Source organism: Pristis pectinata, chromosome 10 (genome assembly GCF_009764475.1).
Source record: "Pristis pectinata isolate sPriPec2 chromosome 10, sPriPec2.1.pri, whole genome shotgun sequence".
Lineage (NCBI taxonomy): Eukaryota > Metazoa > Chordata > Chondrichthyes > Rhinopristiformes > Pristidae > Pristis > Pristis pectinata.
Genome location: NC_067414.1, coordinates 72,329,078 through 72,353,017, shown reverse-complemented (window position 1 = coordinate 72,353,017; position 23,940 = coordinate 72,329,078). Strand labels below are relative to the sequence as shown.

Sequence of the window (23,940 nt, the reverse complement as noted above, 5' to 3'; positions counted from 1 at the left end):
ACATTTTCACTTCTAATATAAAAGATATTGGAAAATGCTGTACAGATGAACAGAACTAGAAACAGGAGCAACCTTTTTGGGCCCTCATGTCTTCTTCTCCATTCATGGCTGATCTTTTACATCCATGCCACTTTTGTGCACTAACCCCACATCCCTTGATTTCCTCAATATCTAAAAAATGTATTGATCTCTGTCTTGAATTTGCACAGTGATGGCATTTCCACAGCCCTCTTGGGCTGTGAATTCCAATGGTTCACTAACCTCTGAGTAAAGAAATTTTTTCTCACTGTCTGGTTAATGAACCACTGGATTGTAAAATTGTTGGACCTGAAGTGAAGTATCAAATCCAATCAAGTCTGACCGAGAAACAAACCTTCCTTGAGTGCAGATCCAGAGCAAAACAATCCAAATTAGGTTTATCATCAAAATCTGCAAGAAGATCAGGAAGACTCCAAAAACAATTACAAAACTAGGCTTCATAGTTGCTACTCATTGAAAACAAGAACGTAAGCATTGACATGGTATCCTCTTTGTAATCACGTGCACTTATACTATGATCCTAATTGGATAGGAGACATGTGATATGTCCCCCTCCCCCCACCACCCTCCAAAATAGAACAATGTCACAGACATTCATTTGAGAGCTTAAAGTCTGAACGCGTAAATGAATTGTCTGCTGTCTTGCAAATAAACCACAACCTCACTGGATATAAAAAGGTATGTCTCAATGCATTTGTGAAGACATTTCCCTCTAATATCCTACTTTGCACCTCCTCCACCAAGGCTTTAAGTGTAGTGCTGGAAAACAGTCGTCAGCCATTGTTCTTGATTCCTTTCTGGAGTTGTTCCATGTGAAAGGAAGATCTCCAGCAGTCACAATGCACTTTAAGCACATCAGACTAGATTTAAACAGTGCAGGAAAGTTACTATTTTTGAGGACCCTGCTGTTGTGTGTGACTAAAGAGCAGTGCAATTAGCATCAGCTGCAAGGAGTCATCATGATAATGAGCAGAGAACCTGTGTTGCATTAAATTTACAATCTGGCTGAAACCATGCTATGTAGAGCTTGTAACTACAATACTTGACCTATATTTATAGCTCTAACATCCAGGCATGGGTCTTACTGAGAAAATAAGACAGGAAGCTTTAAAGATAGACCTGAGTAGAAGGCTGCCTATATATTTTTGTTGGTAATTCTGCAAATTTTACATCTCAAAATAAATGAGAGAACACCTCTACTAATTAATTTTTGATAGCCATGGACCTGACTCATCTTTACCACATTAATATTTTAGAAAAGCCATCAACTTTGGAAAACCAATGTCATAGCACTATTCTATGGTAAAGTTATTCTTTCTGTGCTTGGTTTCATTAAGATGGCAGCAAGATATTTGGGGATAAGATTTTCAATTGTTAGTTATTCCTGTTAATCAGAATTGTTTTTTAATGTTCTAAACTCTTAATTACATGCTGTCATATTTGGCCCATTCTTAACAAGTGAGCTTAACACATTCAAAAACAAAACATCATACAAGTTTTTTTTGTTGCTCGAAAAGCAATCAAAATGTATTATGTAAGGTTTTTGTTTATTGACTTCTGGGTTTGGGCAGCACTGGTCAGGCCAGCATTGACTGCCCATCCCTAATTGCCCTTGAACTTTGCAGCTTGCTAGGCCATTTACAAGTCAACCACATGGGATGGGTCTGAAGTCTCATATCGGCCACACCAAATAAGAATGGCAGATTTCTTCCCCTGTGAAGAATCTTTTCATAAGAATTAGTGGTTTTTGTGGTCATTATCATTGCGAAGATAACTTTAGCAGGCAACTGCCCAAGATGTCTTCATTGCCTTCTCATTTTGAAAGTGGAAAATATCCTTTTTTGTCACCCTTATGAAGAGATACACGCGAGTAGAGAAAAACAGGTTGTTGTAAAGAAAAAATAGAGCATGATAAAGAGACAGAGAACATAACTATTAGAGAAAGGGGATGCTAGTGGACCAGTTGTTGTACAGGACAGAAGGACTAAATATGTACCTTGAAACAAAATGTCAAGGACATTGTTTCATTAGAGAGAAATACAAAATGAATGCAAGTAATATCAACAAGATGGACCTCCTGATAAACTGGCACCAATCCAAACAGTACTCTTCCTGATTGTAGTGTTAGGGATGATGCCAGAATATTAAATGTAATCCCCAAATATTTAAGATAGAGAGAACTTCCCAGAAGTACGTGAAAAAAGTTACTTTGTTTCTTTAATTAGTCCAACAAATGTTTTCATCCAGTTCATTTGATCAATTTTTTGGTCATACATAAAATGTATCATTAAGTTGTATAATGACATTCTGTAATCTTTAATTAAATCTTTAAAAAGATAGGGGTGAATCATTTATTATAGTCTATGGGTAGAGGTTAATTTTATGGAAGCTGCATAAGAAGTAATACATTAAACATCATCATTAGTTTTCCACTCACTTAGTTAATTTAACTCTCCAGGTAACATACTGCTCTATCTACACAACTTATTATGTCTCTTAATTTAGAATCAGGTAAAAATTCGGATATATCTTCCTTCATCCAGTTTATTAGAAATATTAGTTGTGGTTTATTGCTAATCCACTTGCCTTCAAATCTTACTGCTGTAGGATCAAATCCATTTCCAGAGATTTGACACAAACATCTACATTGTAGCATTAATGGTGCATCGCACTGCTAGAAGTGGTGCCTTTCAGATGAGATGTTAAAGCTCTAGTTGGTCTCTTGGGTAAAGTTGAAAGAACTCAAGGCGCTATTTTGAAGAGTAGGTGATTCATCCGTAGTGTCCATATCAACATTTATCCCAAGAAACAGATTATCTGCTTGGTATCTCGATGTTTTTTGTAGAAGCTTACTGTTTGGAATTTTTCAACCTGAAAACAGATTTATTGAATTCAGAAAATATTGTAAGGTTTTGAGAAATATATCTACAATTCCCCCACAAGCTCCTGTAGATTTATATTGCAACCATTAGGATTGATATCCTTTGCAAGTATTTTTCATTTTATTATTATATCTCATTAGTTTCTTTATATCTCTTTGTTTTTATTTATTATCCCAGCTTGCTGGATCTCTCCTTTACCGTACATTTTTCTTTTAGCTTCACACTTCTTACTTCATTTCTCAAACTTGGTTGTTTATTTCTACAAGTGTAGCTTTAGCCTTTTCTTTTTAATTATTCCAAGCACTGATTTGGAGGCATCCCAGTGTTTCCTTGTAGGTTTACCCCTTCATTGTTCAGAGTAGTTCAGTACAGTTAGTTCACTATTTATTTCTTTGAAGTTGTCCTTGACTTATAATTCTTTTGCTTGAAATCAATCACATGATGATCTTTATAAAATATTCCCTTACTGCCAGGCTGTTAGCTAATTCTGGCAAAACTGGATCCATTAGAGCCACTTTCCATTACAAGAACATTTAAAATATTGTTCTGGGGAACTGCCCCAAATTCAGTTTTGAAATTGTTGCTTTTACTATTAGGGTTTTTCTGCTTTAATCTTTCAGTGTGAAAATAGATACCTTCTACCACACAGCCAGGATGTTTTGCTGCATCTCCATATTGAAATCTCCTCCAATATATCACTATTTTCAACTATCAAGGTCTTACATCATTTGCTTTTCCTTAATTCTTCCGATGCTATATCAGCAGCCAACCACCTTCCCTGATATGTCTCCTGTGGTCCTTGCATCACTTATAAAGATCACTACTTCTCTTCCTTTTTAAAGAACCAAAATGTTGGCAAAGGTCTAGCAACCTGGAAATATGGTCAGGTTGCTGGCTCATCTTGGCAATGACTACTACATTGTGAAGCTTGAAACTAAATCTGTACACCAAATTTACTTAAATTCCCATAAGTATTGTGAAAGAACTGTTATCCAGGTAATTGTTTCACATATTGTTTTTGATAGAGTGTGGATTTACACCACCATTTCCCTTAACTGGTTTATGTTGATGGCTCAAGGCCGTTTACCATTTCTGATAGCATGCATGTACTTCTCTGGTCGAGGCGAAGACTGTTATAGCTGCACAGCTTTCCATATGTAGTCCCATTATCACAGGAATCTGAAACCTTCCTATTCATATGTTTCTTCTACCCACATGGGGGACATTCTTCATTTTGGTGCAAGTAGTGGGCGTGTTGCAGAGATTATTACCCTTCTGTAATGTAAATTTAAATTTTGAAATCTGTTTTCAGGGCCATAGACCTACTCCCTTCCATAGCATTAGTTTTCACTTTAATTCAATTCAGCCTCCAGTTCCATTTAAGTAGTTGCTTCATGATCTCAATTCTGGTACCTAAGAAGCACCAACTTCTTCAAAGACAGTGAGTTGGAATTCAGGTTGACTTTTCTCTATTCCAGTCCTGTGGGTCATGAAATGGTTAATGAGGCCAATGTGGGATCCAAAGACTCTACAAAAGAGGTAGGCAATGTATGGCAGAGAGGGCAGGTGTTAGCTTGGGAGGTGGTGTGCTCTTTCAGCTACTTTCCCTTGTCCTGCACATATTCCAAACAAAAAGAATCCAAGGTTCTCAGAGCCTTTCTGAATTCTCCTTCCTAATTTTGAGCAGTCACCAGTATAGGATTCCCAAGGGTTGATGAGAATGTTGCATGTTTTCCAGGGAGGTTTTGAGAACGTGCTTGAAGTGTTTTCTCTGTACTTTGATAATCTCTTGCCACAAATTTTCTCCAAAAGATTCTCTTTTTTGGAGAATCTGGCGTTAGACAAGCAAACAATGAGGCCAGCCCTTCAGAGCTACCCAGGCATAGTTAAAGTCTTGATACACACCTGGGAGCATCCTATTCTTAGCTTGGCAGAAGACACTGATATTGGTCGTGCTAGGTTTGGGGTCTTAATCTCTCAGGGAGCCAAACGTTAAGCAGGTATACAGGAAACCATGCTTAATTTTGACATTGATGTTGGCTGTTGCTGAGAGGTGGCTCCCAAGATATGAAAAGTAATCAACAGTTCATGGATCTTTATTGTTGGGGGGGGCGTTATTGTATGACCTATTTTCTTATATGGGATGAGGGTTGAAGCAATGACACAGTATTGTTGGACCCAGTCTTCTCTAGGATTAAGTCTATGGTGATCAATTGATCAGGATCGTGGATTAAGTGTCATCATGTAATAAATGAAATGGACACAAATTACTGTGAACAGCCAAATTTGAGAATTCTCTACAATCCCTCTCAGTTTGCAGAGGTGAAGGTTTTGAGAAGTACCACATAACAAGGGAGTCTATATCATGTTTGCAAAGAAAACCAACTTCTTTCAATTTAGAATAGCAAAGTTATGTTCACTATGTGGTGTCCTCTACGTTGGGGAGAAAGGTACAAGTTCAGCGAGGCCATTTTGCAGAGTATCTCAGTTCACTCTACAAGTGTTACCTTCAGTTTCCAGCAACCTGTCACTTTAATAGCCTATCACTCCCATTCTGACTTCTATCCTCAATCTTTCACAATATTCTAACAAAGCTCAACGTGATCCTGAGGAAGAAGCACATGACCATCCAACCATGTACATTGTCTTCTGGACTCACCATCGAGTTTAACAATTTTAGATAATGAGCATTTTCAATATTTTAATTTCAGATTCCTTCAATAATTGCAGATAAGAATTCTGCATTTAGACCTTCTCTAGATGTTTGACATCTTGCATTATCAGCCTTTTCTTCACTCCTGCCGTTCATCCAATCACAGATTTTCCTTTTTGGTCTCTCCCTTCCCCACTTTCACCAAATCTTAAAATCTGTTTATCTCTATTTCCAGTTCTGACAAAGAGCCGTTAACTGAAATTTGAACCTTCTTTCTCTGATTTGTTGAGTATTTCCAGCATTTCTACTTTTCTTTCAACTTCCCTGGTTTATTATGTGTTGTTTTCCCCCAGTGCACAGTTCAGATGGGAGGCAACCAACTTGTGGTGCCCTCCTTAATGTCATCTTTTCGTTCACATCCCTGACACAAATACACCTTTTGAACAAACAGAAATATTTTGCACTTTTCTTGAATTATGTCTATTTGCTCACTTAAAATATATTATTTTTACTTAAATATACAGCAAGTCTCTTTTTTTGCTTAACACCCTTACAAAATAAAGATTGTAAATTAGAGTTTAGATGAAAGGGCCTGACTCAACTGTTAATACTCATAAGCCTTGATGACAACACATAGAGATACCCAGCCTATGATTCAATGTCTCACTTTATCTATAATAAGTAAATGTGAGCTTTGGGGAAATATCCAAGCATACATCTACCCTGAATTGCTTTGAAAAACATTAATGACTCACCTGCTAATGATCCCAAACAATGCTTTCGAATATCCTGCTTACAGTTTACTGAAATTTGGTCTACTTCTTGGTTGCAGCTTTTTGACACTGCTCTTGTCTCTCTCAGCCAAAATCTTCAAGTGTCACTCCACTGTTCAGCACAAAATCCACTCGACCCCTTTGTTCAGTTTGGAGGAAGTACTGCATTATGGGAGGTGACATCCTTTAAATGAGGTATTACACAATGGATCAATCTGCCTTCTCATGTAAAAGATCCCATTTTCTTCAAAAAGAAAGTAAGCAGTTATCCCTGCTATCCTCTCTACTATTTATCCCTCAATCAACAGTTCTGGAACACATTGTCTGGTTATTCTACTGTTGCTGTTGGTGGGAGCTTGCTTTGCACTTTATACTTCAAACGTATTCCATGAAAGCACTTTGGTTTATTTTGAAAAGGATGTGAAAGGCAGTATGTAATTGCAAGAGAAACAAAGGACTGTAGATGCTGGAATCTAGATGAAAAACATAATGATGCTGGAGGAACTCAGCAGGCCAGGCAGCATCCGTGGAGAAAAGCAGGTGGTCAATGTTCTTCCAGCATCATCATTTTTTTTCATATAACTGCAAGTCTTTCTTGCATTCTCTACCCTAATGAGCAAAATTATTATCTTTGTACATAGTGATTCTCCCTTGCCACTGAGACCATCAGTTTCAAGTTCTTATTATTTTCAAATAGCTATCCTCCCTCTGCAACCTCAATTGGTCTGACAATCCAGCATTCACCCTTCATTCTTCTGGTTCTTATTTAATGTCTGGTCTCCCTCCATCCATTCCAACAATGCGACAGCTGTTAGAAAATATGTTCCTTTATGTTGGGACATTTCCCCCTAATCCAGTTACCTTGATGTATTTCTTTCTGCCAAATTTCTAACAAATTTGTCAATATTTTGGCTACCTTCCCAATTTTTGCTGACTGTATGCTTTCCCAGCCTCTTCCACTGTGAAGAGCCTCAGGCCATTGCCTGCTGTTGAAGGCAATACATAAGTGCCAACTGAGGTTGTCATTTGACTTCGGGTTTTAATGCCTTGGTTTTTCAATTAGTTGCAAAATCACACTACCCTTTAGGTAAGCTGTTTGAGTTCCATATTGGAAATGGTTACCATTATTTTTTTCTGTTCTTCAACTACAATTAATTAACTCTGAGAATATCATGCACAATAGCAAACTTTAATAAATAAACTAACTGTGGGTGTTTGAACCTTATTGTATCCACCTTAACAGCATTCAATAAATGTTTTCATTTCACACAATGGAATGCAGATAAGTTCATTGTCAGTAACAATACAGTGCCCTGCTTACTTTTGTAAGTTATTGTGAAGATAGAATTCTTTGGTTATCTAATGACATCCATTTTCACGACACCTACCCAAACCTTCATTTAGACTTTACAAATCATTGAATAAAATAATGCCATGCCATAAGCAATGTAATCCTTGTTAGAAAACTCATATTCCCCTCCTGCTGTAATTGAACTTTTTTTCTACATCATAAAAAAGCACTCAGCCAGTCTTCTTTCAAGAACTAAGAGCTGCAAAACTACACAATGAGCTGATTTATTGATTTGTCGCTGCACGTCCCTGCCAAACTTTTCAGTGTCTGGCAACATCATTCTTAGACTGATGCCTGTGCTGCCAGTAGTGATGTTATTACTCACAACTCAGAATTTTTGTAAAGTTCATTATTGAAAAAGTGCGCTCACAATGATGTCGTTCATTAAAGAAAGAAAAGAACTCCAGAGTCCAGGCTTCACTGATTACGGTGGTCATATTGAAGAGGATAGAGACTCTCTCCACAAAGTATTTAGTAAAAATGTGCAGAGAGTGGCACAACACTTATAACTGAAGAACCCTCAAAGAGATGTGGAGAAATAATTGAGAATTTAATTAATCATTCTTCAGAATCCCATAAATACCAATGTCATGTCTGAAGAACATATGTTAGTGAACCAACTAACAATTTTCAAAAGGAAGGTGAGAGATGAATCAGGAGATAGCTCAGTTAGCCACTAAAAAAAAACTTATATTGTTTTATGTAGATGAACGCTAAAATGAGGAGACTATTTTGGGATGGGTAAACTTCTGTTCAGAAATAATCAGTCAACATTTCATTAGAGGTTTAGAGCTATTGAGTAGGTTTATTTGAAATTTTAAAAGTGAATTGATAAATGTCTACATATGCCTTTTAAGATAATGAAGGTAATTATATTAGATAAATTGCTGGGTTGGAAACTGGTTGACAATCTAATGCAGAAAGAATTGATAAATAGAAATAGATGTCCTTGCAAACCAATGACCACGGGTTTCTTTGGAATTTCCCTATTTGCCAATATTGGAGGCATATACTTCTCATATTAAAGAGCTTGTTAACATCAGTAGACAACGTGGTAACCTGACTAAAGATATGGAAATTGTGACAGTCAAAGGAACCTGAACAAATGCAGTGAATGGATTTTCATGTGAATGTAAATTAATGCAGAATGGTACAGGAAACATAAAACACGCATACAAAATTCATGAATATTTAACTATACATCCATAAAATTTTGGAAAGGTCAACCTCACAGGAACTCATGATCAAGTGCTTCCTTTTATAGAAGGCCAATACAAACAACATGCTTCCAATGGGATTGCAGAACTTGAGGAGACAAATATAAAACTAATTTCTAGTGACTCTTGATATTAACCAAATTTAGTTCTTCAGTATGTAATGGAAAAATGGAACTGAATATGAGCAACTTTGCTAACAGTACATTTGTAGCAACTCATCATCTGAGCAAGTGAACCGGCTCGGTGGTCAGGTCGTGCGTCGTCGGAGCGGCGAGGCCCAAGATGGCACTGGGCCTTCGTCTTCCCCGAGCGACAGGGAGAACCTGCGTGCGGGAGAAGTTTGATGACATAATGCATACGTCATTTCCATTTTCAGTGGGCGGGAACCATTCCTCTTAAAAGGTCCGCACAAGGCGGGAAAATAAATCAGTTTTGTTCTGCAGCTCATCGACTAGTGTCTTACTTTCGCATCGGGGTAGCAGCCGCTATGTTGGTGACCCCGACAGTCCAAACAGATTTTGGACCCACACAATGGACGACAACGCAGCAGCCAATGCAGTGGCACTCAAGCTGCTCACCTTTTGGACGCTTCGGCCCTGCGTCTGGTTTGACCAGGCCAAAGCACAATTCCAACTTTGGCAGATCACCTCCAACTCCACAAAGTACTACCACGTGGTCAGCTCTCTGGACCAGGAGACAGCCACCCAGGTCGGAGACTTCATCCAGTCTCCTCCAGAGGAAGGCAAGTACCCAGCTTTCAAAGACCTTCTTATTCGGACCTTCGGCCTCTCCCATTGTGAGCGTGCCGCCCGCCTGCTTCATCTCGACGGCCTGGGGGACAGATCCCCATCGGCCCTGATGAATGAGATGCTGGCCTTGGCTGAGGGACACAAGCCCTGCCTGATGTTCGAACAGGCCTTCCTCGAACAACTACCCGATGACATTCACCTGCTGTTGGCCGACGCCGATTTCAGCAACCCACGTGAGGTAGTTGCCCGGGCAGATGTCCTGTGGAAGGCCAAACGTGAGAGCAGGTCGTCCATTGGCCAAATTGCCAGACCGCGAGCCCAATGCCTACCTAAACCAGTCCCAGCAACCGAGCGACCACACCCCAGAAACACATATGAAGACACTGGCGACCAGCTGTGTTTCTACCATCGGGGGGAGTGCAGAGGCCCATCGATGCTGCCCACCCTGCAACTTACAGGAAAACACCAGGGCTAGCAGCCACTGATGGCTACGGTGGCTAGCCACCAACACAGCCTCTTATTCATTTGGGACAAGCAGTCCAGGCATTGTTTCCTCGTCAATACTGGAGCAGAGGTCAGTATTTTGCCCCCGACTGGCCGCGACACTCGTAGCAGGCAAAAGGGTCCCGCACTCAAAGCCACAAACGGCACAACGATACGGACTTTTGGTGCCCATACAGTTCAATTACAATTCGGCGATAGCCATTTTACCTGGAACTTTACCCTTGCCGCCGTTGCCCAGCCACTCCTGGGAGCCAATTTCCTTCAGGCCTACAGCCTGTTAGTTGACCTGCGAGGGAAGTGGCTAGTGCACTCCAGAACTTTCCAAACCTACCCCCTGGGAGAAGCCAGCCTACCAGCCCCACGCCTGGACTCTGTTTCCCTGTCTGGCAACGAGTTCACCAAGCTCCTAGCCAAGTTCCCATCGGTTTTGGCACCTCAGCTTACAAATTCGATGCCCAAACACGGGGTGCGGCATCACATCATTACCACAGGTCCACCCCTTCATGCCTGAGCATGACGACTATCTCCAGACAAGCTCCACCTGGCAAAGGAAGAGTTCCACTGCATGGAGGAGCTGGGGATCGTTCGCAGGTCAGACAGCCCCTGGGCCTCCCCCCTGCACATGGTCCCCAAAGCCACTGGCGGGTGGAGGCCCTGCGGTGACTACCGCAGGCTGAACGACACCACCACACCGGACCACTACCCCGTCCCTCACATCCAGGACTTCGCGGCGAACCTACATGGGGCCCACATCTTCTCCAAGGTGGACCTCGTCCGGGGATACCACCAAATCCCGGTCCACCCTGATGACGTCCCCAAAACTGCGCTTATCACTCCATTCGGCCTCTTCGAATTCTTTCGAATGCTGTTAGGCCTTAAGAACGCCGTGCAGACTTTCCAGTGGCTGATGGACGCGGTAGGCCGTGACCTGGACTTCATGTTCATTTACTTAGATGACATACTAATCGCCAGCTGTGACCGCCAAGAACACCTTTCCCACCTCCTCCAACTGTACTCCCATCTCCGTGATTTCGGCCTCACTAGCAACCCAGCCAAGTGCCAATTTGGACTCGATTCTATTGATTTCCTCGGCCACAGAATCACCAGCGAAGGAGCAACACCCCTACCCTCCAAGGTAGATGCTATCTGCCATTTTGCCCATCCCAACACGGTCAAAGGCCTGCAAGAATTCCTGGGGATGGTCAACTTTTACCATCGGTTCATTCCTGCAGCAGCCCGTATCATGCGCCCTTTGTTCTCGCTGATGTCTGGCAAGGGCAAGGACATCGCCTGGAATGACGAGGTCACAGCTGCCTTTGTTAAGGCCAAGGACGCCCAGGCAGATGCCGCCATGCTGGTACACCCTAGGACAGACGTCCCAACCGCCCTCACGGTGGACGCATCCAACATCACGGTCAGTGGGGCACTGGAACAACTAATCGAAGGCCGTTGGCAACCCTTGGCGTTTTTCAGCAAGCACCTTAGACCACCTGAACTGAAATACAGCGCTTTTGATCAGGAACTTCTAGCGCTGTACCTGGCGGTCCGGCATTTCCGGTACTTTTTAGGAGGCAGGCCTTTCACCACTTTCACTGACCATAAGCCTTTGTCCTTCACCTTCTCCAAGGCCTCCGATCCCTGGTCAGCTCGTCAGCAGCGACATTTGTCCTACATTTCAGAATTCACAATGGATATCCAACATGTCTCCAGAAAGGACAATGTCATTGCTGACGTGCTTTCCAGACTGACCATCCACAGCCTGTCCCTGGGTGTAGACCACACGGCCCTGGCTGACGCACAGCAAGCCAATGACGAGCTGCCCAGCTACAGAACCGCAGTCTCAGGCCTGCAGCTCCAAGATTTCTTAGTCGGTCCAGGTCAGCAGACCCTCCTTTGCGACATTGCAACAGGTCAGCCCCGCCCTATAGTTCCTGCAGCCTGGCGGAAATGCGTTTTCGACTCGGTACACGGGTTGGCGCACCAGTCCATTAGATCAACTGTCCGACTGGTCACCAGCAAGTACTTCTGGCACGGCCTGCGCATACAGGTCAGTGAGTGGGCCAGGACTTGTCCGCACTGCCAGACGTCAAAAATCCAACGACACACCAAGGTCCCGCCACAGCAGTTCGAGCCTACCCATAGAAGGTTCGACCACATCCACGTTGACCTCGTTGGTCCTCTGCCAGTTTCAAGAGGAGCCCGGTACCTCCTTACCATCGTGGTCCGGTTCACGAGGCGGCCAGAGGCAACCCCCTCAATCTGACATCACCACTGATTCCTGCGCCCGGGTGCTGCTCACAACTTGGATCTCGCATTTTGGTGTTCTGGCCCACGTCACTTCAGACAGGGGCACCCAGTTTACCCCCAGCCTCTGGCCTGCATTAGCGAACATGCTAGGGATGCAGCTGCACACCACCACGGCCTACCACCCTCAATCAAACGGGTTGGTGGAACATTTCCACCACCATCTGAAATCGGCCCTGATGGCCCACCTGAAAGGTCCTAACTGGGTCGACGAACTGCCTTGGGTCCTGCTTGGCATACACACTGCCCCCAAGGAAGACCTCCATGCTTTGTCAGCTGAATTTGTGTACAGTGTGCCCCTGGTCGTCCCAGGGGATTTCATACCCGCTCTTCAGGGCCAAGAGGAACAACCTATGGAAGTCCTGGAAAGACTGCGCGAGAGGCTCGGCAGCTTGGCACTGATTCCCACTCCGTGGCATGGTCAAGCCCCATCCTGTGAGCCCAAGGAACTACGAGACTGTAAGTTCATTTTCGTTCGCAGGGGCACACCCCGGGCACCGTTGCAACGACCATACGAGGGGCCGCTCCGGGTCATCAGGAATAATGGGTCCACCTTTATTTTGGACATTGGGGGCAAGGAAGAGGTTCTCACGATGGACCGCCTCAAACCGGCCCATTTAGATCTACAACAACCAGTCGAGGTCCCAACACTGCGACGCAGAGGCCGACCTCCTAAGCAACGGCTAGCACAGCCCGCGAACCTTGGGGACCGCATCGCCGGTTCTGGGGGGGGGGGGGCACGGGGGGTTGTGTAGCGACTCACCGTCAGAGCAAGTGAACCAGCTCGGCGGTCGGGTCGCGCATCGTCAGAGCGGTGAGGCCCAAGATGACACTGGGCCTTCGTCTTCCCTGAGCAACGGGGAGAACCCGCGCGCGGAAAAAGTTTGATGACGTAGTGCGTACGTCATTTCTGTTTTCGGTGGGTGGGAACTGTTCCTCTTAAAAGGCCCACGCAAGACAGGAAAATAAATCAGTTTTGTTCTGCAGCTCATCGACTAGTGTCTTACTTTCGCATCGCGGTAGCAGCCGCTACACATTGATTAATATGTTGAAGATCAACCTTGATTATTCTTCAGGACCAAAAAAGAAGCATAGACATTAATGTTCAAATGCTCAGGAAAATGGAAGAAAATGACAATGAAATGTCAGTTGGACAATCTAACTGGTCAAGTAAAATACAACTGCAACAATGTTTGATATCCTAGTTTCATTAGATCTTCGTAAGGACGAAGGAAATGTGATTACTGCCTGTGATATATAAATGACTTGGATGAAAATGTAGATGGGTTGGTTAGTTAGTTTGCAGAAAACACTAAAATTAATGGAGTTGTAGAGAGTGAAGAAGGTGTCAAAGGATACAGGAGGATATAGATCTGTTACAGTTAATGGTGGAGATGCAGACCTGGGCTGAGAAGTGGCGAATGGAGTTCAACCTGGATAAATGTGAAGTGATACACTTCAGGAGATCGAATTTGAAGGCAGAATACAAGGTTAATGGCAGGACTCTTAGCAGTGTGGAGGAACAGAGGGATCTTGGGGTCCACATCCATAGATCCTTCAAGGTTGCCGCGCAAGTCGATAGGGTTGTTAAGAAGGCGTATGGAATGTTGGCCTTCATTAGTGGGGGTATTGAGTTCAAGAGCCGTGAGGTGATGTTGCAGCTCCATAGAACTCTGGTTAGACCACACTTGGAGTATTGTGTTCATTTCTGGTTGCCTCATTATAGGAAGGATGTGGAAGCATTAGAGAGGGTGCAGAGGAGATTTACCAGGATGTTGCCTGGATTGGAGAGCATGTCTTATGAGGATAGGTTGAGTGAGCTAGGGCTTTTCTCTTTGGAGAGAAGGAGGATGAGAGGTGACTTGATAGAGGTGTACAAGATGATAAGAGGCATAGATCGAGTGGGCAGAGACTTTTTCTGAGGACAAAAATGGCTAACACGAGGGGACACAATTTTAAGGAGATTAGAGGAAGATATAAGGGGGAAGTCAGGGGGAAGTTTTTTTACACAGAGTGGTGGGTGCATGGAACACACTGCCAGCAGAGGTTGTGGGTGCATTAGGGACATTTAAGAGACTCTTAGATAGACACATGAATGATAGAGAAATGGGGGGGCTATGTGGGAGGGAAGGGTTAGATAGATCTTAGAGCAGGATAAAATGTCGGCACAACATTGTGGGCCGAAGGGCCTGTACTGTGCTATAACGTTCTATGTTCTATATTCTATATGGCAAATGGAGTTTAATCTAGGCAAGTGTGGGGTGTTGCACTTTGGGAGGTCAAGTGGTGATAAAGACGACATATGGCATGCTTATCTTTATCAGTCGAGGTATTAAGTTCAAGAGTCAAGAAGTTATGTTGCGGCTTTAAAAAAACTCTAGTGAGGCCGTATCTGGATTATTGCATTCAATTCTGGTTGCCCCATTCTCGGAAGGATGTGGTGTCTTTAGAGAGGGTGCAGAAGGGATTTACCAGGTCGTTGCCTGGATTAGAGGGCATGTACTATAAGGAGAAGTTGGACAAACTGGGGTTGTTTTCTCTGGAGCGGCGGAAGCTGAGGGGAGAGCTAATAGAGGTTTATAAGATTGAATGGCATAGGTAGGATAGATAGCCAGTATCTCTGTCCCAGGGTCGAAATGTCTAATACTAGAGGGCATGTTTTTAAGGTGAAAGGGGGCAGATTTAAATGAGATATGTGGGGCAAGCTTTTTTTTAAAACACAGAGAGTGGTGGGTGCCTGGAACACGCTGCCAGGGGTGATGGTGGAGGCAGATACGATAGCGGCATTTAAGAGGCTCTTAGATAGGCACATGAATGTGCAGAGAATAGAGGAATGTGGACATTGTGTAGGCAGAAGGGATTAGTTTAGTTAGGCATTTAATTACTAGTTTAATAAGTTCGGCACAACATCATCGGCCTGTTCCTGTGCTGTACTGTTCTATATTCTAAATGTCAGGGGAAAGTATACAGTTAATGGCAGGACCCTTAACAGCAATGATATACAGAAGAATCCTGGGGTCCAAGTTCTTACCTCCCTAAAAGCAGCAATGCAAGTAGTTAGTGGTAAAGAACATGTATAACATGCTTGCCTTCATCGCTAGGGTCATAGAGTATAAGAGCCAAGAAGTCACATTGTAGTATAAAATTTTGGTTGGACCACACTTGGAGTTTTGCATGCAGTTCTGGTTGCTCCATTACAGGAAGGATGTGGAGGCTTTGGAGAGGGCTCAGAAGAGGTTTACCAGTATGCTGCCTGGATTAGACGGTATTAGGAGAGGTTGGACAAACTTGGACTGCTTTCTCTGGAGCGTCAGAGGCTGATGAGAGACCTGATAGAAGTTTATAAAATTATGAGGGGCATAGATTGGGTAGATGTCAGAATCTTTTTTCCAGGGTAAAAATTTCAAATTCTAGAGGGTATATCTTTAAAGTGAGAGGGGGAAAGCTTAAAAGGGATGTGTGGGGCAAAGTTTTTTTTCCACAGAGAGTGGTAGGTGCCTAGAACACATTGCCAGGGGTGGTAGTGGGAGCAGATAGGATAGTGGCATTCAAAAGGCTTTTAGATCAGCACACAAATATGCAGGAAATGGAGGAATATGGATCACATACAGGCAGAAGGGATTAGTTTAATTTGGCATCATGCTTGGCACAGAGATCATGGGCCTAGAGGTCTGTTCCTGTGCTGTACTGTTCTGTGTTCTAATTTGTCTTACCTACTGTTGGCTGCAGTATTGACCAATAATGTGCAAGAAATATGTCAGTTACCCTCATCCATGAATTATGGTTGAAAATATAAAATGTGGAGTTCTGTTAAAATGGGGAGTCTGCAGCCCAGAAATTCACTGGTGTATGGATGTTTTTTCAGTCCTACATGAATAACCTTTAGAATACAATGTCCCTCTCTACCAAGAGAGTCCAACCACCTCCCATTGACATTTGTTTTCATTGGCATCGATGAGCATCCAGTCATTTCCAGATTTTGGGCATGAGTATGCGTGTCTTAGAAGGGGGAGGGGATTGGTCACCATTGATTTGAAAATTAATTGGATCACCACATAAGTATTGTGGTTACAGAAGGAGGCCAAATATATCCTGATCCCCCTTACCATCTTCCGTCATCTGCAAGGCACAGTCATAGTGCTACAGAATATGCTACAGAATAAGTGCAGCTTCAACGATAAACAACACCATCCACAAACCAGTCTATATGATTTGCACCAAAAACAACATTGTAATTATTCACCCTTCCACCTCTGGCATATTGTGGCTGCAGTGTGAAGCGTATGTAATGTACATTGCAACAACTTGTTAAGGCTCTTTTTCATCATCTCCCAAACAAGATCAGGCACATGGCTCATGGGAATGCCAGTACCTCCAAAATGTTGATTTGGAAATAATGTCATTCCTTCATCATGACTGGATATTATAGCTCCTTACTGTATAGAACTATTGGATTACCTTCACCAGACAGACTCAACAGATCAAGAGGAATACATCTGTTACCTTTTCTCTTCAAGTGTTTATAAAATTCTCTTTTGAATGCTACTCTTGAATCTGTTTCCACCATCCCTTTAGGGAGCACAGTTCAAGTCACAGTGGTTTGTAGTGTTCAAACAAATCCTCACAAGTCCTTTATTCAATCATCTAAATTGCTTGTTTTAGCAATTTGCCAATAGAAATAGCTTCTCCTTTATCAATTCATGATTTTTGATAATGCAGTGTAATCTCACTCTCCAATGGTTGCCTTGAAGTGTTGGGTAGGGCAGAGTGGTATTGGTAATTAGGATATCTTTGTTCTTATTAAAATATCAAAAAGTAGAAGTCATTGTAATGGGCAACTTTACATTTGAAAATATTTTATTTTTCTTTTCTCCTCACTAATTTTCTGTTCTCTTCCCAGATACAAGAAAACAGAACAAACTTAGTAACCACATCTTGTACATTCTTATCCAAATCATTGATATAGATGATAAACAACAATGGGCCCAGCACCGACCCCTGAGGAACATCACTAGTAACAAGCCTCCTTCTCTGGTCGCTGCATTACAGGAAGAATGTGGAGGCTTTGGAAAGGGTCAGAAGAGGTTTACCTGGATGCTTCCTGGATTAGAGGGCATGTGCCAAAAGGAGAGGTTGGACAAACTGGAGTTGTTTTCTCTGGAGTAGTGGAGGCTGAGAGGAGACCGAGCAGAAATTTATAAGATTATGAGAGGTAATAGATAGAGTAGATAGCTGGTATCTTTTCCCCAGAGTTGAAATTTCTAATACTAGAGGGCATGCATTTAAGGTGAGAGGGGGTAAGTTCAAAGGAGGTGCGTGGGGCAAGTTTTTTTTTTAGACAGAAAGTGGTGGGTGCCTGGAATGTGCTGCCAGGAGTGGTGGTGGAGGCAAATATGATAAAGAGGCTCTTAGGTAAGCACATGAATGTGCAGAGAATGTAGGGATATGGACATTGTGTAGGCAGAATGAATTAGTTTAGTTGGGCATTTAACTAGTTCAGAACAACATTGTGGGCAGGAGGTCCTCTTCTTGTGCTGTACTGTTCTATGTATACACCACCCACTAAGTGACCATCACTCCCATACTTTGACAGTGAGACATAGGCTTCTTGATCAGGGGTATCTCCACTGAAATTTGTGCTTTAGGAATGGTATGTAATTTTCTTTTCTCCTGAAGCTCCAACGACCTGTTGGTGGAGTGTTGCAAATTGTACAGTGATGCATAATAAACTAATTTCTAGTGTCTGAAGTGGGAAAATGTGGAAGCATGGCAGAGACTGTAAATGGAGCAGACCTCACCTACATGCAACAAGACCTAGACGACATGCAGGCATGGGCTGATGAGTGGCGAAAAGCATTTGAGTCAAATAAATGCCATGTAATGACTATCTCCAACTAGAGACAGTCTAACCACCAACCTTTGACATGCAATGGCATTATCTTCACTAAGTTCCCCAACAGAAATCCAACTGCACCATCCGCATAAATACTGTGGATACAAGAACAGATCAAAGACTGGATATCCAGGAGCGAGTGACTCATTTCCTGACACCCAAGGCCTTTCTACCATCTCCAAGGCACAAGTCAGGACTGTGTTGGAATATTCCGCACTTGCCTGGATGAGTACAGCTCCAACTGCTGTAGAAAAACTTGACATCACCCAGGAAAAAGCAGCATGTTTGATGGACATCCTATTCGCATCCCTATACATTTATTCTCTCCACAACCAGCACATAGTGGCTACAGTGTGTACTAGCCATAAAATACACTCCAGTTACTCATCCTGGCTAATATGAGAGCTCCTTCCAAATTTGCAATCTCAACCACCAAGGAGGACAAGGGCAGCAGGTGCATGGGAATCCCAGTACCTGCAGATTCTCCCCAAGTTGCACACAATCTTGACTTTGATACTCTTCATCATTGCTGGATCTAAAATCTTGGAATTTCCACCCAACAGCAAGTGCAGGAGCACCTTCACCAGAAGGAGTTCAAGAAGGCTGCTCACTGCCACCTCACGGGCAATGAAAGATGAGTAAGAAATGTTGTCCTGCCAGTAATGCCTAGATCCCAGAAAGTAATTAAAAAAAATAATAAGCTGACAGGACCTAGTCCTGGTGGGAAAAATGGTAGAGCACATCTAGAATGGTTTCCCTCCCACCATCTTAGATCTATTCAAAATTAGCACAGTTGGGTCTGAACTGTTTTATGATCTTTCTTCCTCAGGATTGAGGTTGACTTGCTTCCACTCCAACCTTGTGGTCTCTAAGAGGGCTATTGAGACCAAAGTGGGAATCGGGGACTCTTCCCTTGATGGGGTAGAATGTGGCAAATGGGGAAGGTGGATGGGTAGTTTGTAAGGTAGTGGGCTCACTTAACCCCACACTTAATTGACTAACATTTGCTGGAGGTTACTCAACATTTATCTAATTTTTTATATTACAAGTTTGTTAACAGTTCCCCCTGCTCAAATATGTCCTCCCCTTCCAATCTGCCTTTAACCCTTCTGTTAAATCTGTGGAGACTTTAAGAGAATGTGGGAAGAATAAAAGATGAGCTAATGTAGGATTAGCGTAATGGATGGTTGATGGTCAGTGCTGACTCAATGAGGTGAAGGGCCTGCTTCTGTGTTGTATTTCTCCCTGACTTTATGACCCATCCTTGAGCCCTTTGTACTTCTAAACCACCACTCCGACTCCAGCTTAATTTTTTTGAATGTATCATCACTTCCCAACCTTCTTCCATCAACACTATGTTTGAATTATTGCATTTCTACACCCCTGTGAATGTGAGAAGTCCCTTATCGATGTACGACTCTGATAGTGATAATTATTCCTTCCCATCTTTCTGGAATCTTTGTCTTAGTTGATCCGATCATCCTCCATTTCCCACTTGGGTCATTCTCTCTTCTCTCCTCTTCCATCGGGTAGAAGATACAGGAGCCTGAGGGCATGTACCACCAGACTTAAGGACAGCTTCTACCCCACTGTGATAAGACTATTGAATGGTTCCCTTATACAATGAGATGGACTCTGACCTCATGATTTACCTTGTTGTGACCTTGCACCTTATTGCACTGCACTTCCTCTGTAGCTGTGACACTTTACTTTGTACTGTTATTGTTTTTACCTGTACTACATCAATGCACTCTGTACTAACTCAATGTAACTGCACTGTGTAATGAATTGATTTGTACGATCGGTTTGTAAGACAAATTTTTCACTGTACCTCGGTACAAGTGACAATAATAAACCAATACCATCACCAATTGGTACCATTCTCATCCGCAGTAAAACTGATAGCTCAACAGGTGATGTTTGCAATTTTCACTCACCCTGGGACCCAATTCCCACACTTACTGCCCACTCACAAGGTTCCAGGATCCTGTGCCTTCCTGCTTGCCAGGGTCCTGGTTCCCTTATTCCTTGAGCACTCACCAGGCCCCCGGTTCTTGTGTTTCCCATCCACTCACCGGAGTCCCGGTTCCCGTGCTCCAGCCCACTCACCAGGGCCCCGGGTCCATTCTCCCTCACCACTCTCTGGAGCTCTGATTCTAGCGCTCATTTTAAACCCACCTGATTCTGTTGGCTGCACTTCCTTGAAACATACCTGGTTCATTTTCCCAAACTCCTTTGAAACTTACTGCGTTCACTGAAATGTTACTCTGTAACATATTTTTTAAAAAGTGTTTTAAAATATATTGAAATATTGCTAAAATTACATCCAATAATGTGTAAAGTCTGCTAGTCTGGCATCACCAAAATCCAGTGTCCTGGATTAACAGAGTTTTACCCATCCCCCCTGTTCCCATCTGCCCTCTCAACCTCCCTCTCTTGATTCCATGCTCCATCCTCCTCTCCTCTCAGATTCCATCATCTTTAGCCCTTTGTTGCGCAGCTTCTGAAGCTATTCCCACTGTCCCGTCCCCCATCCGCCTAATTCCCCTCCTCACCTGGATCCACCTATTGCCTGCCAGCTCTTGCTCCACCCCTTCCCTCCACCTCTTTATACTGGCCATCTCCCCCTATCTTTCAGTCCAGATGAAGGGTCTCGACCCAAAACGTCAACTGTCCATTTCCCTCCACAAATGCTGCCTGACCCACTGACTTCCTCCACCATTTTGTGTGTTGCTCCAGATTCCAGCATCTGCAGTCCCTTCTGTCTCCAGAGTTTTACTGTATTTCACTGATGGCCAGAGAGTTGCTTTCAATCAAGGGTGTGCGGGTGCAAGGTGGGGAAAGTGGGGCGGGGGTAAAAATAGGCCACCGGTAATCTCCCCCACAATCTAATATATAGATATGACCCAAGGTTACAGGGTGGTACAAATGGTGCTGCTAGTAGAGCTGCAGCCATATAGCTCCATCAATCCGGCTTCAATCCTGACTTCTGTTGTTGTGTGGAGTTTGCACATGTCTTTTTCTGTACCCATGTGGGTTTACTCTGGGTGCTGTGGTTCCACCCCCCCCCCCCCCCCACATTCCAAAGTTGTGCAGGTTGGTAGGCTAATCAGCCACTGTAAAATTGCACCCGATGTCCAAGTGAGTAGAAGAATCTGAGTTAAAAACAAACTGCTGGAGGAACTTGGCAGGTCGAGCAGCATCTGAGGTGGGGGAAGGAATTGTCAATGTTTTGGGTCGAGGCCCTGCATCAGGACTGAGAGTGGAAAGGGAAGATAGCCGGTATAAAGAGAAGAGAGGCAGGGTATGAAAGGGGCCAGTAGGTAATTGGAGGACCAAGGACAGGTGAAGGATGACGGGCAGATGGAGCCAAGTGGGGAAGGGGGAGGGGTGGAGTTGGGAGACAGAGGCAGGTGGGTGATAGGTGGAAGCGGACAAGTGAACAAAAGGCAGGTGAGCCAGGTGGGAGGGGAGAGTAAAGTGGAGACAGCCAGGAGGGTGATAAGCACGGACATAAAGGCTACCAGTGCTGGAATCTGATAAGTAAGGAATGAGATAATGGGAACTGTTAGGGAAGAGATGAAGGGCGGATGGAACCCAATGGGGGACGGGATCTGGTGGGTGAAGTGTGTGCGTGGTAGGTGGGGGATAACAATGGGTGATGGGGGGGGGGCTGGGGATATGGGAAAGGAAACAAAAATGGGAAGACCAGAGGTGGATCGGAAGGAGAAAGGGAGGGGAACACAGCAGCTGAGGGTTAGCTGAAATTGGAAGATTGAATATTCATACCAGTGGGTTGTAGACTACCCCAGCATTATATGAGGTGTTGCTCTTCTAGAATCTAGGCAGCGTTAACGGGAATTTGGGGAGGTTAGTTACAGGGCAAATTAGTGAGAAAACGGGATTGATCTGTGAACCGACTTGGACTGTGTTGGGGATTCAGGAGTTATGAAATTATGTGGATAGCAGGCATTAATACAAATGAGAACCAGTCTTCAAATAAACCTGTTCAAATCAGTTGTAAATTAATAGGACTGCTTTGTAAACAAACAGTACTGTCTATAGCAGAAGGCTGCTCAAGAGATATAGTTTGCAAACCGACATGACCGTGAGACGTTCTTGGATGCGTCAGCCAAATGTAAGAAATGGGGTATGCTGATATCAAACCAGATGTCAAACACTTTCAGCTAAAGTTATTTTGTGAAAGAGATCAAGGAAGCTTCCAGACCAGCAGAACAAACATGGTCATAGGCATATTTGCTTTGTTAACCAATAATTGGAATACTTCTGTACTCGGCGTCAGCCCTCACAACACTGAATCGTAGATGTCTGCGTTCTTTGTCCTCAAAAGCGTTTAGATCATCCATATGATTACGTTGTCCGAGCAAAGGCATTTGAACATTCAGAGGTGTCTTGTCAGTTACAGTGTGCTCATATTGTAAACACGTACTTCAATGGAACCACTCGTCAGACACAAAATATTGAAGTAAACAATGTCATTGTAGTTATTGAAATTGTATTAAATCGCCTGCTGTTATCTTTCTTCCTAAGAATATAAAAACCTGATATACTTTTGAGTTCGGGGAAACTCTACTGAGTGCGTGTGCAAGAGAATGCCTGCTTGTCATTGATGAATAAAGACCTTTTATATCAACCAGTTTCAGTGTCTCCAGTGACTCAATTCAGTCACAAAAAAGCTCGGCGTCCGAATGGCCTCCTTGTACGTCGAAAGTTCAACATATGGCCTTCCAAAAATCGGCAAAATGTACTTGATCTGTTAGGACATATCTCTTGTAAAGGTTGGCATCTCTGATAGTGCTTAAATCTTAAGCATTGTTACGCCTTTACACAATGCCAGGACTGTAAGGTTTAAAGTTAATACCACAGTATAAAATAGGGGGTTTATGCGCATTTGAACATTGCTTTCAAATAAATCAAACCATAAGCTCTAAAGCTTACACAAATGAAGGACCACCCCATCACTGGGGTTTCTCAGGATGCCTCCTTTACAAGCACTTACGTGTTGTAACTTCCTTGCTCGGTGCTTGTTACGCCACCAAGGATGAGTGGTGAAGGGTGTGAACGGTTCACGAGTCCCAGTCTCAAATAATTTACCTGACAGGTCACCTATGAGTAAGCGACAGGAATTTATTACGTAAATTGATGGCAACGGGAGAACATTTCCGACCTCTGAGCATCTAAACAAAAATCCTTTGTTCACAGAAATCTCGGAATGGAGACAGATGTGCGTTGTGATCACCTTGGCAATAATGCTCAACATTGTTGTTTGTTGCATTTGGTTTGATTAGTTTGTGCGAGGCTTTGGCTCTGGGGATTAATTTCCAACCAATCCAATCATATTAAACGAAGAAAGTTCCAACTTATTCGCTCCTCACCGATGCATTGCAAACCACTATCCCCACAACCCCGGTGAATCTGCTGCAACTGCCCCATTGCCGGACCCCCCCCCTCGTGGAATCAAAGGGTGTGCGCGCGGGGGGGGGTACGCGCGCGGCGGGCTCGCCGCCGCTTCGTGGCGGATGCGCGCGCCTGATCCAGACTGGCGCCTGCGCCT

General features: G+C 43.5%; 1 long non-coding RNA gene across 1 annotated transcript; it reads left to right on the top strand.

Annotated features, from left to right (window-relative positions):
- Window positions 1-660: 660 nt before the first annotated feature.
- Window positions 661-17,486, top strand: LOC127574791 (uncharacterized). The gene is made up of 3 exons (XR_007956960.1): window positions 661-717; window positions 6,436-6,542; window positions 17,373-17,486. It is a non-coding gene; the product is annotated as an uncharacterized LOC127574791 (long non-coding RNA).
- Window positions 17,487-23,940: the final 6,454 nt, after the last annotated feature.